This window comes from Lepisosteus oculatus, chromosome 3 (assembly GCF_040954835.1).
Source record: "Lepisosteus oculatus isolate fLepOcu1 chromosome 3, fLepOcu1.hap2, whole genome shotgun sequence".
In the NCBI taxonomy this organism is placed as follows: Eukaryota; Metazoa; Chordata; class Actinopteri; order Semionotiformes; family Lepisosteidae; genus Lepisosteus; species Lepisosteus oculatus.
This window is the reverse complement of record NC_090698.1, coordinates 13,320,630-13,337,114: the sequence shown is the minus strand read 5'-3', so window position 1 is coordinate 13,337,114 and position 16,485 is coordinate 13,320,630.

Sequence of the window (16,485 nt, the reverse complement as noted above, 5' to 3'; positions counted from 1 at the left end):
AGGGCAACAGAGCAGATGTCCTTCCCTCCTCCTGAAAGACTGATCCAAGATGCAGGTGGACGTAAACTCAAGCACAGCAGGGCATGATAGTTTAAGGTAATTTGGAAAAATATCCTTCCTTGACATTTACAGAATGGTGTTGTGTGCTAATCAGCAGTTGGCTAAACCATTACTCATGCCTACAAAATGAGTCAAACTCAAAGGTGCTCAAAAGTAACAATACAGTAAATATTACTATAAGAGATTGTCATCAATACAGTTTTTGAAGTATTTTGCACCTTTTGAGTTACACACGTGCCACAATCCTTTATTGAAAGTAAACTCATACCGAACAGGACCATACTATGAAAGACTGCTATATGTATTGCTAATACAATTTCTAAGTGTGTGTCCTCTATACAGCAAGGCTTTATATAAAAGCGAACTTATAGTAGGACATTTATTACAGCATTAATGCTAAACTCTGCAATGAAACAGGAGTGTCATGATGCAAAATGGCACATTTAATAATGGCTTTTTTCAGCGGGAGCACAAGTAGACAGCTAATAATTACATCAAGTTTCTTCTGCACTGTGCAACATTTACAGGAGGCAGGACTTTTAGTTTTACATGTTTGCAGGTATTAAATCAGCAATGGAAGCTATTAATTATATTGACATTGCATTACAGGCACTAAAAAGAGTCAACATTGCCTCCTTGATATCGATCTACGTTTTTATACAGATTTATGAGATCACTGCATCCTGGAAAAGCCAATTTATGAACTGCTGATGTATCTAAAATAAAATGTTTTCCAAACAATGTAGCTGTATGCTCTAGAATCTGCACTACAAGTAATAAGAACCTGGAATGGGAGGTGAGCATAACTATTCTTCAGTTGATATAAAACCTAAGTGGTGTGATGATCAGTCCTGCTGTCTCACAGCCTTCTGTGTGGGTTTTCTCTGGTTCTTTCCGATTTCCTCCCATGTACCAGAGGCACACTGGTTAGGTGAACTGGTGTCTCCCAGGTGCAGGTGTTCCCTGCAATGGACTGGAGTTCTGACCGGGCTCTATTCCTGCCTTATATCCTCTGCATCCTGTTTCCTCAAGCCTCAAAATTGGAGACTTTCTGATAATGGGTGGATACGAATGCATTTTAATAATGTACCTAACATATTTCATCCATAAGAACATAAAAAACATTACCAATGGGAGGAGGTCATTCAGTCATATTTCCAGCCATGAGTGAATTATTGTTGTAAAATTATTATTGTGAATAATGATAGGCTGTGTAGGCTATTGTGCTACTCAATAAAATAAATGTCTGGTAATTGTGTTTTTTTTGTAGCAGTTTAATATGTATGACCCTTTTTGTTCATTTTCACTGTTTCATGAGTCATTATTGAATCAGAGTTTCTTTTACAAGGGGAGCAAACAATTTGTGGCATCAGGCCCAGAACCCAAAGGTGTCATAAGGTAGTTTTTGTGAATTATATGACATGAAATATTCAAAAGGAAGCTTGAAAGGTACACATTGCCATAGAAACTGAGTTTGTTTTTCTCTTTTGTGCTATTTTTATGGTTATACATCTCCTGCAGAAATGCTGAGGCTAGTATTTTGTCCACTGATATTCAAAAAGTACTTGATCTGAAATAAAAGCAGAAGAAGAGATCCTTCTGCCTGTATGCAACCCAGTTCAGTCACCGCCAGTAAAACAGTTTGCATTGTATTATTATCCGTGTCTGTGTCATGCTTAGACATTCCCACTGACAATTTGCCAGGACTATTTTTTTCAAGAAGTGAGACTGATATACCAGCCCAGAGCTAGAGCTCCAGCTGCCTGCTGCCCTGTTTATTGGTTTTGTTGCTTCCTGTGGCGGTTAAAAGTGAGGTGGAGGCTTGGAGCTCATGGCAATAGATGAGGAAATAGACTCTCGGATGTCAAGCATTGGATGGGCCAGACAGAGGGACCTCAGCGAGGTGATCCAATGGGGCTCTTGAAACAAACAATCCTAGTGTGGATTTCAGTTTTGGCAACTTCTGAAAGGAAACAGCAGAACCAGCCCAGCTTGCTCTGCATGCCCAGTGACTTCCATAGATGAGAAGTGCAGGAGTGAAGTTCAAAGTCCTCCATTCTGGCAGGCAGCATTCATGGGCGCAAGAAACAGAGGAATTCATTAGATCTGAAAGACTAGCTTCATCAGATTGGATTTCATGCCCAATTTTGCCTAGCAGATACTCTGTATTTCTTTTTTTTTCACTTAGGGCATCCTTTGCCCCTCTGTTACATTGGCTGTTTGTCTTTGATATCCATGACTAATTTTTCTATTTTTTCCAGACATATATGTAGGTTACATTTTCTTACCAAGTGTCCTAGTTGTTCAAATTTGCTTCAAAGGAAGAACATGCTGTAGACGATGCAATGATACAAGAGTCTCATCTGAAACAATTTGATATTTGTAGATGTTTAGATTTTGTAATACACATAACTTAGTAGCAGCTGCCTCTTCTGCAGAGAACACATCAGAAGGGGTTTTAATAGGGTGGTAAAAGAACCTCCTAATTTCTGTACTGGACTCAAGAGATGATGAACTACCTGAGGATAGACTGGTATATTCAAAAACTAATATTTCAGGTGAAAAATTGCTTTGTTTCACTTTCTGCTTCTAAGATATTTGAACTAGATTTTTCTAAAAAGCAGTATCTTGACCATACCACTGTTGATGCGATTCTGGGTGTAGGTACAGGTATGAATGCTGTCATGAATCATCTACTTGACAGATTATGAAGTCATTGGAAATTAATGCCCGGTCACTGGCATTTATTGCACTAAGAAATGTTATTTTCTAGTATATTATATCAAAGTACACGACTTTAACAATTTTTTTATAAAGTTAGTTATACAGTTTATACTTCGACACGCAGACTTATTTTACTGAATCTCTTTCCCATGTCACATCTCCATAATAAAATTAAAACTGCTTCCTTATTTAAAATTTTAGTTCTGTTATATCTCCCCCATTAGGCTACTGGTGGAGATTACACTCTAGAATTTCTAAATTTAAACAGAAAGGCCATTTATTGCATATTAATATTTTCCATTCTGCAGCATAAAAGATCTGTGGGGTTTCTAGTTCAGCTTCAAGTTTAATTTAAACATTTGGTTTAATTCTGACATTCATGTACCTTGGCATCCACTTGAAGAAAGTCTGGTCTCTTCCTTTGCGCTTCAAGATTTAATTTATACTGGCATTCCCTTGGGCATTGTAGATTGTGTTATATACCCATCATTTCAAACTTAATTGCAACTTGTCGTTTCATGAAAAGATTCGTGAAATCACAGAAGACACTGAATTCCCACTCTCCTGTTTTCCAAAATTGTAAAAACCTTATAGACAATTCTCCTTTCTCTTACTGTATATATGTTGGAGAAACAAAAGAATATACTGTATATTATAGCTGATATTTGAGGGTGGACCTCAGTTGTTCCTGAAATTGAAAACTCAATACTGTAACATTTGATCTTGTTTCTTTTTGCTTACATCTCTGTCCTGCACTGTTTGATTATGCATATTCTTTTTGCAAAGAGATTCCTTTACTCCTTTCTCTTCCTTTATTTATTCTTTTCCTCTAAAATGCTTAAGTAGCAGAAACAAATGAGAGGAAGCCATTTGGACCATCCAACCTGGTAGGTAGTTAGCTGGAGGTAAAGTCTTATCGATCCAAGGATTTCATTGATGTTCAAATAACAATGTTCCCAAAAAGGATTATGTTCTACTGTACAATGTCCTGTTTAATTCAATGTCCGTTTACATGCATAAAAGCCTTACAATTGAAACATGCTGTACTGTAGTATTAACCATCAAATCTGTTTTTTTTCCTCACACATTTTCTATTTTTTTTCTGTATACAGTAGTATACTTCATGTTGTAAATCCCAAACAGACTTGCTCATTTTTTGCATTGTTGCTTCCATTTTACTGCATTTTTCCTAATGTGGTGCCATGTAGAAATCATCCTGACATGTAAGAGATATAGAGAGAAAGGTTTAGAGAAGACCAGCTGAGTGAGATTTATTTTCTATAGCAGTTAAATAATTATGTACACTACAGAACATCAAAAAAGGTAGGATTCTGCAGGAAGATATAAGCAGGTACTTGGCACAAGTGAAACTGCACATGCAAGGTAACTAAACCACTGAGGCACTGTGATTGAGGTCTTCTTTAGTACTGAAGTCAGAAGTTTACCCTGGTTTGAGGGAGCTGATACACATTCAGTGATAGTCAGGTTTTGATCATTTCAAGCCCCTGTTCCCGCTCCTTTTTCTAGATGTGGAAACAAATATTGTGAAGCCACAGGCTCATATCAATCATCTGAAACGCTATTGATCCCCAATATATTTCTATCAATATCTAATTTGGTGCTGGATCCGGTGTGCCGGCTGGTTGCCTAAGCCATTGCATTGCCTCAATTTTTCACATCAAATGTCATCCTTTCCTTGCAGCTTGACATAACTGCATCGCCTTCTCACGGCGATTAGACACGCGGCGCGGTGCTGCCGTTCCAGGGCACTTGAGATGAAGAACTAGAGTGGAAATAGGAACATAAAGTAGATGTTTGCTTCAGGAAAGGACTGAAAATCTATCCGCCGTTTTCCCTTCAGGTCAAGGAGGATCATGGGAACAGTATTCTGAGGTTTCTTTCCCTTGGTAATAAGCTATTACAGGGCGAGATAAAGCTGTGTAATCTTGGAAGAGACATTTTGACTGGCTAGAATTCTGCCTCCTTTTTAAAAATTCTTATTAGCTCTCTCTCCAAAAGTAAAAAAAAAATCCATATTGTTTTTATTTTTAAACAGTAACTGCTCTCTTACTGATATACGAATACCACCTTTAGAGGAAATAAGGAAAGTGATTTTTATGGATCTTTTTCTTAGGGTTGTTTCCTGCATTTCAACAAAATGACCGTGACCTTTCTACTGAAACTTATGTAATAAGCTATTCGTATACATATATAAATTAGTTTATCAAATACAATCATTACTGTACAGAATACAGATGACTTAAGACATTTCGCTCTGGGGTTGCCAATAATTTTGTCTGACACTACATATGAGATATTGTACACATATCAACATCTATCACTTGTAGTGGTTCCTCATCTTGGGACTGCAAGGAAGTGTCATGGGAGATCTGTTTAATAACTTGAAACACATAATAAAATTAGCACCACATCAATAAAATGAATGGGCTCTTTACTGGGGGAAGGGGTTATATTTCCTTGTGCTTCGTACCTGCCACAGGCTGTGCCTGAGCAGAAGGCAGCCTAGAGTAGCCAAAGTGACATGTGACGACTCGGTGACATTGTAGTTAGTGCAGATACCTTTGGTATGGCGGGTCAGGGGTTCAATCATCAGCTGCTACTGCCTCTGCTTTCAATAACTAAAAATGAGCCACCTGGGACTCGATACTTGCAGAGAGGGTAGTAATTTCTCCTTGGAAGAGGAAAAAAGTAAAGGAGAAAAAAGGTCTTGGGCACCATGTGCACTAGGATTAGCTATCTGATCCCAGTGCGTCTGTTGTTGGAATGGGCTGCTCCAGTTGTATAAAGACATTAGAGCCCAGCAGGAAGAGAGATCCAGAGTTAGGGGTCACTTACAACACAAACAGACGGAGACAATTTCAGCGGCCCTAGAAAATGGAGATGAGCCGGCAGCGTGTGTGTGCAGCAATGGAAAGAAACATTATCCTGATGTCATGGGATTGGCATGCCAGGGAGAAAGGGAGGGGACCGACTGAAACAGGAGAATTAGAGTCTCCTCCACATTTAGAAAGCACATACAGTAGAGGAAGTGGAATAGAGATGGCGTGTCTCTGAGCCGGTGATTTCACTGTCATCTAGATTCTTCAGCAGCTGTCTCACATTCGTACTCAGCATTCGTCTGTCAGCTATTTTTGGTGTCTTTCAATCTTGGGGTTCTTCTTGGATGGAAGTGACAATCCTTCAGTTTAACTGCAGCCAACATTGATAGCAAGATTGCTATGATTTAAAGCTGGAACCTCCTGAAGATGTTGCTATAGAACACAATTGTCATCAGACTCAATTCACACACAAATTTTGTCCTTTTTTAACCTTGTTTTATGTTTCAGGTTGTAAACACTTTTGATTGGGAAAAGCATCACAGATTGAATACACTTTGACAGCAAATGCTTGCAGGTTAACTTCTTTACTGATTGTGTACCCAACACACACACCCTACTGTAGACTGAAGTATTTTTATATTGAAGAAATGTAGAAATTTAATTCATAGAGCAGAGCCACCCAAGCACAACTGAGTGTTGTTAATCTTCTTTGTGGGAAGTTAACAGGGGCTCTCTTTTGATCAGTCTCTTGACTGCCATGAGAAACTTTCCCTCTAAATGGTGATTGGTATTGAAATCAACGCAAGTACTGATGATAAGGTAAAAGTCAGGTAACCTTATCTTGTGATTAACAAGTGGTGTATGCTCATTTTAAAAGATATCTGATGGATCAAAGAATTTAAAGGGAGATTTAATGTAGCCATCTTGCCATTTTGCATGTCATAATACTGCTCAAAATTGGCAAGATGAGGTATTACACCAAGTGCTGATCTGTTCATTCAATACACCAGTGACGAAAGTCAGATGCCAGTGTCAACATTTTCAAATTGCAGTTTTGCTGACATTTAATATCCATTGCAGTTTGTATGACTCAGTCCAACTGGTTTTAAATATAGTCTGCTAATGTGAGATTTTTTAAATTAAGTTTGATATACCACATACTGTAGACCCTGAAGGTGCAGAGTTCTCTGTCTGGCATGCCAAAAGAAACAGGCACTCTGAATAGAAAACAGCACTAGTCGAATGAAAAACCCCTCTGAATTTGTGCTTTTTATTTGTGCTAAATTACAGTATATATGTACAGTGCCTTGCAAAAGTACTCACCCCCTTCCATTGAGGCCTCATATCGTTAAATATAGAAATCGCATACACATTTGTTTTAAAGTGAATGTTTTCATTCAAACCTTGCAAGCTTAAAATGAATGCTTTTATGGCTGAAGTAAGCTGAAAGAGCTTTATTTACAACTGACTCCATCTTGTAGAGCAACTAGTGAACAGTTAAAAACATGCATTAAGTAACCTTTGTAACCACGTTATGATCTCCAGGATGGGAACAACATATTTATGTAATTATTATACAGTGGTGGAAAAAAACACCATTGGTGAACTGATATTTATTATTACTATAACCAAGGCCTAAGCCAGTTTTATAATTCAGTAAATAAATAAGAAATAAAAGTCTAATCCACAGCGTATACTGCTTCTCATGCCCTGTCATAGGCGATCTACCTCTAACAGCTCTCTTTGTCAAAGGGGTAGACTGCATTTGCCTCGTGTCATCACAAACCTCAGACCATTGTTATTGTGAAACCTGTTTTTGGAACAAGAAATGCAAAACTAAATGTTTTCCTTGTTTGTAATTTAAAGGAAAATTTGCTTTGCAGTGCTGTATGAACCAAGTAAATTATGTCTTTCCCATTGCATGGGTGTGGTCTTCATGAACACAATAGGAAAGTCCTGTGTATTTCATCACACAGAACCCAGTGAAAGAATTTTTGTTTACATTTGTTAAATGTGGTATTGGCAAGCTGTTGCATAATGACATTGTAATGCTGTATATGATCCTGTCATGGGAGCATGGAGCAGAGGACAGAGCTCTGAGTAAAGTCCCAGCATAGGAGTGTGAGCTGATAAGCCTCTTAACTCTACAGACACAGATACAATTTCGACAAGCAGGAACTGGAATTGCCAAATGCCGAGCAACACAGTGGCAAAATTCTAAAAGATCCAGTCATTACATTAAGTTTTCCTGAATTTAGCATATCAAGAAACAATGTGAAAACTCATAAATATTGTAATGTTATCACATTGTGATTGAGAAGGGTGTTTAACCAAGAGGAATTTACAAAGGCATGAGTTAAGTGTTCCTGTGTCACCAAACATTTATGAGAGAGCAAAACATTTGTTAAATGCATTTTGTATTCTGTACCTAATACAATACATATAGCATACTTAAGTAACGAATCAGCCTAATTTATCAGTTAATTTATCAGCTTTATTGTTGTTTTAGTGAACTCAAATGCACTTTTAAGTTGCAATGGTAGACCTTAATTGATTGATTTCACAATATTGTTGGTTGCCACTATCATTCATACTGGAAGACACTGAATGGGCAAAATTTGAAGTCTTAATAAATAACTGTACCAAACAGATTTCAGAATTATATCAATGATATCAGATTGTGTTTTCAGCTTTAAATTAGTTTAAATAATAATTTAATCCAAACAAACAATAATAAACTGCTTTTCCCTGTGTAAATACTTTTGTGTTTATGCAAATGTACAGTTCAGCTCTCAGTTAAGATCTTGGAGTGTAAATAATACATTTACACCAGTCTATGTACAGTATGTAATCAACACTGGTACAGTCATAAAATATACAGCATCAGGTCCAGTGGTACTCTCTTGTGAATAATATTGGAGCAGTACACAATCACAACGTAAACCATTAACCATGCCCTGGATTGCAGAACTCTGCAGATCCCCTAACAGTAACCTCATGATGCACCTGCTGCAGACTGTGTGCATGCATTGATTCCATGTATAGAGTGTGCATTACTGCAGTAGAATGTATGTATGAATTGATCCCATGTGTAAGTGTATACTGTATTACTGCAATAGACTGTGTGCATGCATCGAGTCCTTGTATAGACTGTGTATACAGTAACTGCAGTAGAGTGTGTACACACCCCATGTACATACTATGAATAAGTGCAGTAGATTGTGTACATGCACTGACTGCACGTATAAATTGTGCGTGAGTGCAGTAGATTGTGTATATGCATTTACCTCATGTATAGACTGTGCTTTACTGCATTAGATTGTGTGCATGCATTACGTCCATGTAAAGACTGCATTACTTCTGCAAGAAGACTGAACTGAGTTTGACCAAGAAATAAAGCTCAAAATGTATGATCAGAACAGTAGGATTCTGTGCAACATTTTACTTTGTTTTATTTTGTTGCACCTAAAATATGTATGCGAGCGTCAGGTTTCTGTTTGAAAGTTTAGAGATGCTTCAGCTTTGAAATAAGCTGAGAGGAGTAGCCCAATTTAATAAAGACTCTGCGCTGTGCCTCTTACCTTCTGTGGCTGGATTTATACTGGTATTATTCATGCATTTCTGTCTTTATTATTATGGGAATTCAATAAAAGAGCTTTTGACTGCACCTTCTTTCCTCATCCTTTCCTCCACAATAACAAAATAATACAGAAACACAAAAATAAATCACCAGAAATACTGTACATGTACAGTAAGCAGCATTTTCTAGCTCTTACAACCATAATGCAACTATTAAAAGACTGTTATGCACCAAACATTATTTAACTTTTGCTTTAACATACTGTATAATTTAGATTGTTCTTCATATTTTAGGATACCCTCTGATTGTTTTTTTTAGGTGCTGTTTGTTTATGTTTTACTGTACTTCCACCTTCTGCACAAGCACAGCTAGATTAGTTATCTCAAACTATGTACAGCAGGGGTGCACAACCAGTCGATCACAATCAACCAGTCAGTCTTGGAGTGCTTGGCAGTTGATTGCAAGAATATTTGGCAAAAAATAAATGGGCTATTTGAGTGCTTTTTTCAGATCTGTGTCTGTAATGTCAAACGTAAAGTCACATGTTTTACTGCCCTTATGTGTGTTTAACCTTTGTTGAATGGGTTGTCAAAGTCTTTTCCAAGAGTGCTGGCTGACGCTAAAAAAAGGCTACAGGAGCTTCATAAATAGAGAGTGTTGTATGTGCTACCCAAGAACGTTCTCTTGGTTATTGCCACACGAATCCCACATTTGCTACAGTGCATAGTGGAGCGAAACAGACTGGCCGTGACAAATTCACCAATATAATAATAATATTATATAATAATAATAATTATATTATATCATAATAACAATATATTAGTATATTATATAATAATATAATAATAATTAATATAATAATAATAATTATTATTATTATAAATTCACCAACCCTTTGATAAGTTTGATTGCCCGTTTGATAATTGTAGTGTTTGAGTGAAAATGATGAAGCAAAGAGACTGAAAACTTACTGTTACCGCAAGGAATGGGAGTATGATTATTTTTGTTACTTTTGCATTCAAATCTGCAATGCTAGCATCTATGCGAAAAGGGAAATATAGAACAACATTTCAATCCTGCACACAAAACATATGATGTGGACTTCCCGATAAAAGTAAGTGTAAATAAAAGTAAGTAAGGAAAGGAAAAGTGGAAAAATTAAAATCTCAACTAGCAGCAGTTGGGTTTTCACAAGGCCTAATACAAGAGGGAAAGTGGCAATCATCGCATCGCTCCGTGTGATCCACGTCCTGGCTCAACACAAAAAGTCATTCAGGGATCCAGAAGTAATAGAAAAGGGTTTTGTTGAGGCTGCTGACTTGCTGTTTGGAGATTTCATAAACAAACATTTTTGGCAAGGTTCAGACAGCTGTTGCCTGAAATCAAAGAGTTTCTCAAGTTGTCTAAGCATCGTAAATATGCCCAATTAGAAGATGACTGGATTTAGCATTCCTTACAGACTTGACTGAACTGCTAAATGAGCTAACTGTCGAGCTGCAGGGACAAAATTAAGTCATCGACATAATCAGTCTCCCCCCAAAATTACACGTTCCGCCCAAAAAGTGTTCTCAAGTAAGCTTCTCAGTGCCAATCCTCTTTTTTCTAAAATGGGGAACATTACTGGTTTACTGTACATGAGTCACATACTTTTATTTGCTGTCATTTTAGTGATGGACAGTGTTATTGTACTGATGTGCCCACAGTCTGTTTTTCCTAAATCAGAGCTTCAAATTCACACTGGTAGATCGCGTTGGACTGGCAAGTGAAAAAGTACAGTAGATCATACTGTAACATTACATTAAAAAGGCTGGGCACCCCTGATGTACAGTGACTCCATGGCTTTGGTCCAGGGTGCTTCACCTGAGATATGAACCCACACCTCCTGAGGTTTGGTACCCAGAGCTCTGATCTCTTCTCCCCCAAATGACTGTTTCCTCTTGTAAAGGCTTTGAACAAGGAAGTCAATGCTAATACCAAAGGTCTGAGGGAATAACACCCTCCCTCTGCAGCTCTGCAGGCATGACTTCCAGTCCTCTCCACTTCAGCTACCACGGCATGTAGACTATACACTGACATACATTCTGCACTCTTTACTTTATAAAGAATTGCTTCAGGTATTTATGGAACATGAAGGCATGTGAAAAATCATTCGACCTTTTAAGGTGTTAGATTAAAAATTCTAAAAATTCCATACATTTCTAATCAATAAAGGTGACTTTGTTACCTTTCTTTGCTGTTTTTTCTGTATTGACAAGGACGTGGATTGAGTGTTCATACTTTATTGCGGCCTATAACCATTTAATATCAATTAAACTTTTATGATAGCGATTCAGAATAATGTCTTCTACTTATTCCATAGTTCCTCATTTTATCCTGTGGGATCTGTATGCCTGTAGCTCCCAGCTGCCTGGTGTTTTTGTTTGCTGTTGAATTAGTAAAGCTGCCTACACCCGGAACCTTTGTGACTAACTGTTGAACTCCAGTCACATTGCTTTCTGTGTTTTTCTACAGAATTTTAATTGCAATGTGCTATTAAACATTTTTAAATAGTATATCTTGTTTTTTAGTGGTAAAAATTTAACATAATTCCCAGAGAGCAGAAACATGTAATAGTAATATTGGTTTTCTAGTAAAAAAAACATTTTTTCATTTACTTTTTTCTCTTTAGTTTATTTTAATCATTAAAAAAATAAATAATTCAATAGTACATTTTGAAACTGTCATTTGAATTAAGGTGGTCAAATACAGATTCTTACCGAGATGTTATTTTGAAAATACTGTATATGTTTCCAACAGGATGTTTTAGTAACCTGTTTAATGAGTGAGTTAAAGAATAGTGCAAAATCAAATATACCTCAAACCTCAGTTTGAACATATGTTCCAAGAGTAATCTGAAACATTTCTATTTTATAAATGGTTAAGAAGAAGAACAGAATCCATCAGATCAGACGATGAGGTCTTTGATCTCATTGAGATAGAAAATGATTGCAACCATCATGATTGCAAGACATTGTGTAGAGAGGAATGGATACTATTTGACATGTTTACTAGCTATATAGTATGTCCTGTTTGTGAATAAAGGAAAGTCGTTGTCATAAAGTGAAATATCTAAAATGTTGATCTGGCCAGCATTGTCATCAAATGCCCTGAGATATCAGAAGTGTTATGTACTGCAGCTTGGGCAATTGAAGCATGTGGTACAGGACGAAAGGTGTTATAAACAGAAGAACAGTACTTACATGGTGTGTTACAGAACTGAGGGTGTCATATAGCGAAGAAAAGTACCTACAGGGTGTGCTACAGGGCTGGAGGTATGATAATACAGACCTAAATAATGGACTTCTTTGGGATTCTATCATAAAACATTGCGTGCAACAATATTTGTAACCTTGATCTTCAACACTGTGAGAAGGGAAAGAGTTCACTGCAAAGGGGTGTGATCGCTGTTTACAGTGACAACATTCATTGGTGACAACAACACCAATTGAGGGTGCATGCCTGAAGGTAAAGAGAGTAGAGAGTTTTATCGTTTGGGGGTGATTCACACTTGGAATGCAAAGTAAGGAGAAAATGTTTCAGGCTGATAAAAATAGTTTTTTATTGACATGTGAAGTGAGTCAGAAAATTCAGTGCTTCAGATATGAGTTAAATAAGTTAATTCAATACCGCAATGCTGGCACAGGAGTCACCCTTTTTTGGGTTCTGCTTGTATCCTATCAGTTGTGCTCTGCACAAGCTGAGAACAAGAGAAGGAAATAGGTGAAATAGTAAAGTGAACGAGGCAGAGCGGCACTTTCAACTAGACATAATTAGGACATGTTTTATTATCGCAACATCAGAATAAAGAAGAAATGATCTACTTTGGGAGCAGCAGATGATAGAAGGAAGTTTTAGTATCCTGTTTAACGAATGAGTTAAAGCATAGTGCAAAATCAAATATACCTCATACCCGAGTTTGAACATGTGAAGAAAAAAGTCTGTGTTTATCCATTCTGTCTTTTACTTTAAATTCTAATATCAGTAAAGCATTTGAGTAAAACCTCAAAAGTAAAGTCTCACCTGAGCTAACAGAAATATAAAGTGAATGAACAACACTACAGCTACTGTATGAAGGTTTATGCCAAGTGAAGGCGTGTACTGAATACAGGAAATGACACAAGGACCAGGATGAAGCCCTGTGAGGCATCAAATGTAATATTAAGCAGTTAAGATGCACTTTCTCTAATCCAACACAGTATTGTCAATCTGTTGAATACAATTTAAAATCAGTTCAATTTCAATTCAATTTCAATTTGCACTCATGAGTGGATCATTTATCGCTTTGTCTAGCTCAGTCTCAGTGCTGTGGTTGTATCAAAATCTTCTTAACTATTGAGGAATCCATTTACCTATTTAGATACTACCTGAACCGTGAATTTTAGCTAAAATTGTAGAGTTGAAACAGGTGTGATATTACCTGGAACTCAGCTATTTAAATTAGTGTGCAAAGGTTTCACAAGGGTGGTTTTAAAAGCAGAGAACTATCACCTATAAGAAGAACATCATTGCACAGATCGCTGAGCACATCTTTAAAAATGTATCTGACATTGAATCCAGAGGACAAGTAACAGATCTCATCAGTATTATTGTTGCATGTAATTCTAGAACACTGACTAAAGAAAATCACTTAATTCTGCTTCAACCAGTCAACGGAATGGCACAATTAAATAAAACAAAATCTTAAAGTATGACTGTTAATTGCAACTTTTATTTTGGAAACATTACCAGTTGTATGGATACATGTTGACACAGTATGAACAAGGTTGTAATATCAAATTTAAGAATTATGTCAATTACTGAGAAAAATATTCTAGTCGTCTTCTTGTTGTCTTCAATTAAATGAGAAAATAAGTGTGTCTTGCTAACCTTAACTTTTCATTTACAGAACCTCAGCAAAAGCTGCTCCAATATATCCCATTTTTTACTTTATAACTCTCCTTTTATGCACCATCTAAGGTGCAGGATGTTTTGAAGGAGGAGTGTTTTGTAGGTGACAGGCAAAGTGTATCTGTTGAAAATCATCCCCTAGAGAGTCAACAGAGACAAGAGGAAAAAGATTTAGAAAACCTTTGAGCAGAAGCAGGCCAGGGATTCCTGGAAGCACAAGGCACAGGGCAGGACAACAGTCCACTTCAGGATACACACAGGTACAATCGGGAGGCACTGATTAATCCAGTTAATAGGAAGCGACAGGAACCTATTCTGTCAAGATCTTTCCTATAAAAGTTATTTCAGAGACTTCCAAAGTTATTAAAAATGCAGTGTTCTCCCAGGTCTTTCACCAATTACTTAAAAAGAGCAACTCATTATTAAGTTTACTGGCTTCCTTACATTGTTTGTCCATGATTATCCAGAAATTATAACTTTTCCATTCTTTTCATTGGCTTTAAAATTTTCATTTCTCTCAACATTATGTTGTAGAATTTTTGCCAGTCTGTGCCATGACCTTGGAAACCTATTAATTTGCTGCAGTTATAATATCTATGTGAAATGTCCTTGACTACTCTGGCCCTGGAAAACCCATAATTCTTTTAGTGTTGCAGGGGACTCTACGAACAAATTCATAATGTAACAGACTTTTTTTTCTTTCATTCTGAAAACCAATCGTTCTGACTAAGTTTACATGCTCTGAATGACCATATTTTCATGACAGAAGTCAGGTATAGTGTAATTCAATAGTATTAATATTTATTCAATAGAATTAATAGTAGAATAACTGTAAAGTGTCATTCCTCTTATTTACAGGGTCCATATAAAATACTAGATACATTAGAATATGTAGTCATATTATTATTATTTCCTTCCTCTACACAAGAGCACAGCCCTAGCTCAAATTCCACTCTTCACACAGGCACACCTACAGGTACGTGGCTTTTAGTTATTTTCCTTAAAATGAAAACAGTATCAGCTCATTTAAGTCTATTTTGAGTTAAAAAATATGAAGATGGGATTTCCAGTGCTCATTTATGTATCTTTATGACTTTGATATAGAAAATGGTAGAGTAATTAATGAACATCTGTTTTGTTCTTATTTTCATCTAACAAGCTGAATTAGCTAATGGGATGTGCTGTTACAAGAAATCTTTGGTCTCCATCCAGGTTATTTATTTTTAACAGCGCTCTATTGACATGTAATTTGGTTTTCACTGAAACGAACATTTTGAATAGAAGCAAACCTGTCATGCTCATATATTTTCTTTTAGCGCTTGATTTAATGGAACATCTTTACCGATGATTTAGGAGAATGTCTTTACATCCAGAATGAAATATGGCCAAATCTATATTGTGTTACTGAAAGTCATATCTGGCCAGCCAAGTCTGAACATAATTATATCTCAAGTCTTGCAGTTCATTAATCAGGAGCAGAAAGTTCTATTTAACAAGCCTTTAAAAACAAAAACAAAGAATGTCTAAAATATTTATTTGGGAAAATATATATGACTTTAGATTCAGGGTTTTCCTTGAACAGACAGTTTCTCAGCACTCTATAGTATGAGTATAAGAAGAGAAGTCAGCCAAGTACAATATAATGTTACCTGTGTAACTGCAGCGAGCCAGCAGGGAGTGTCCTGATCAGAGGACAGCTATTGGACTGAGGCCTGAGCTCCCTGTGAGAGACTTTGCCAAGCAGCTCAGCAAGGACAGATGGTGAGCACTTTGTGCTCAATATCAATTTGATGTAATGGTATAAAAATAAATCTTTACATTCCCTATGTTTCATCAGTTTGGTTTAAGGTTTAAATAGAATAGGTAAGGCAGCATTTGTAAGGCTTAACCAAAAAGGATGAGACTTTGAAAATGTCAGTGAAGCACTCCTTATCACTCAGGTAGTGCTCTGCTGTTATCTGTGACAATAAGACAATAATTTTTACCTTTTCGCTATTCTCTCTTGTACGTAGAAGTATGGAATGATGATTCCAGCTCCCAGTCTGTTTCTCTTGACTGTCACTTCAATGCACTCCCCGGTGCACAAAGTAGAATAAATACTATCATCTTCTAATATCTGTTTATATACTGTACTACCTGTTGCTTTTGCTAAATCTGACAGTTTGGAAGTATTGACATGTTGTTCCAATACATGTGTCTGGAGAGCTACAGTCAAGGCCGGTGCTGCTGGGAGAAATCAGGTGACTCAGAAGGTGTCACTTCTTCTCTGCCCTGGGATTCTATGCTGAAATTCACTGGACCAGGGTAGGGAAGAATGGGTATCATTGTCTACTAATCATTGCATAATTTCTTGTT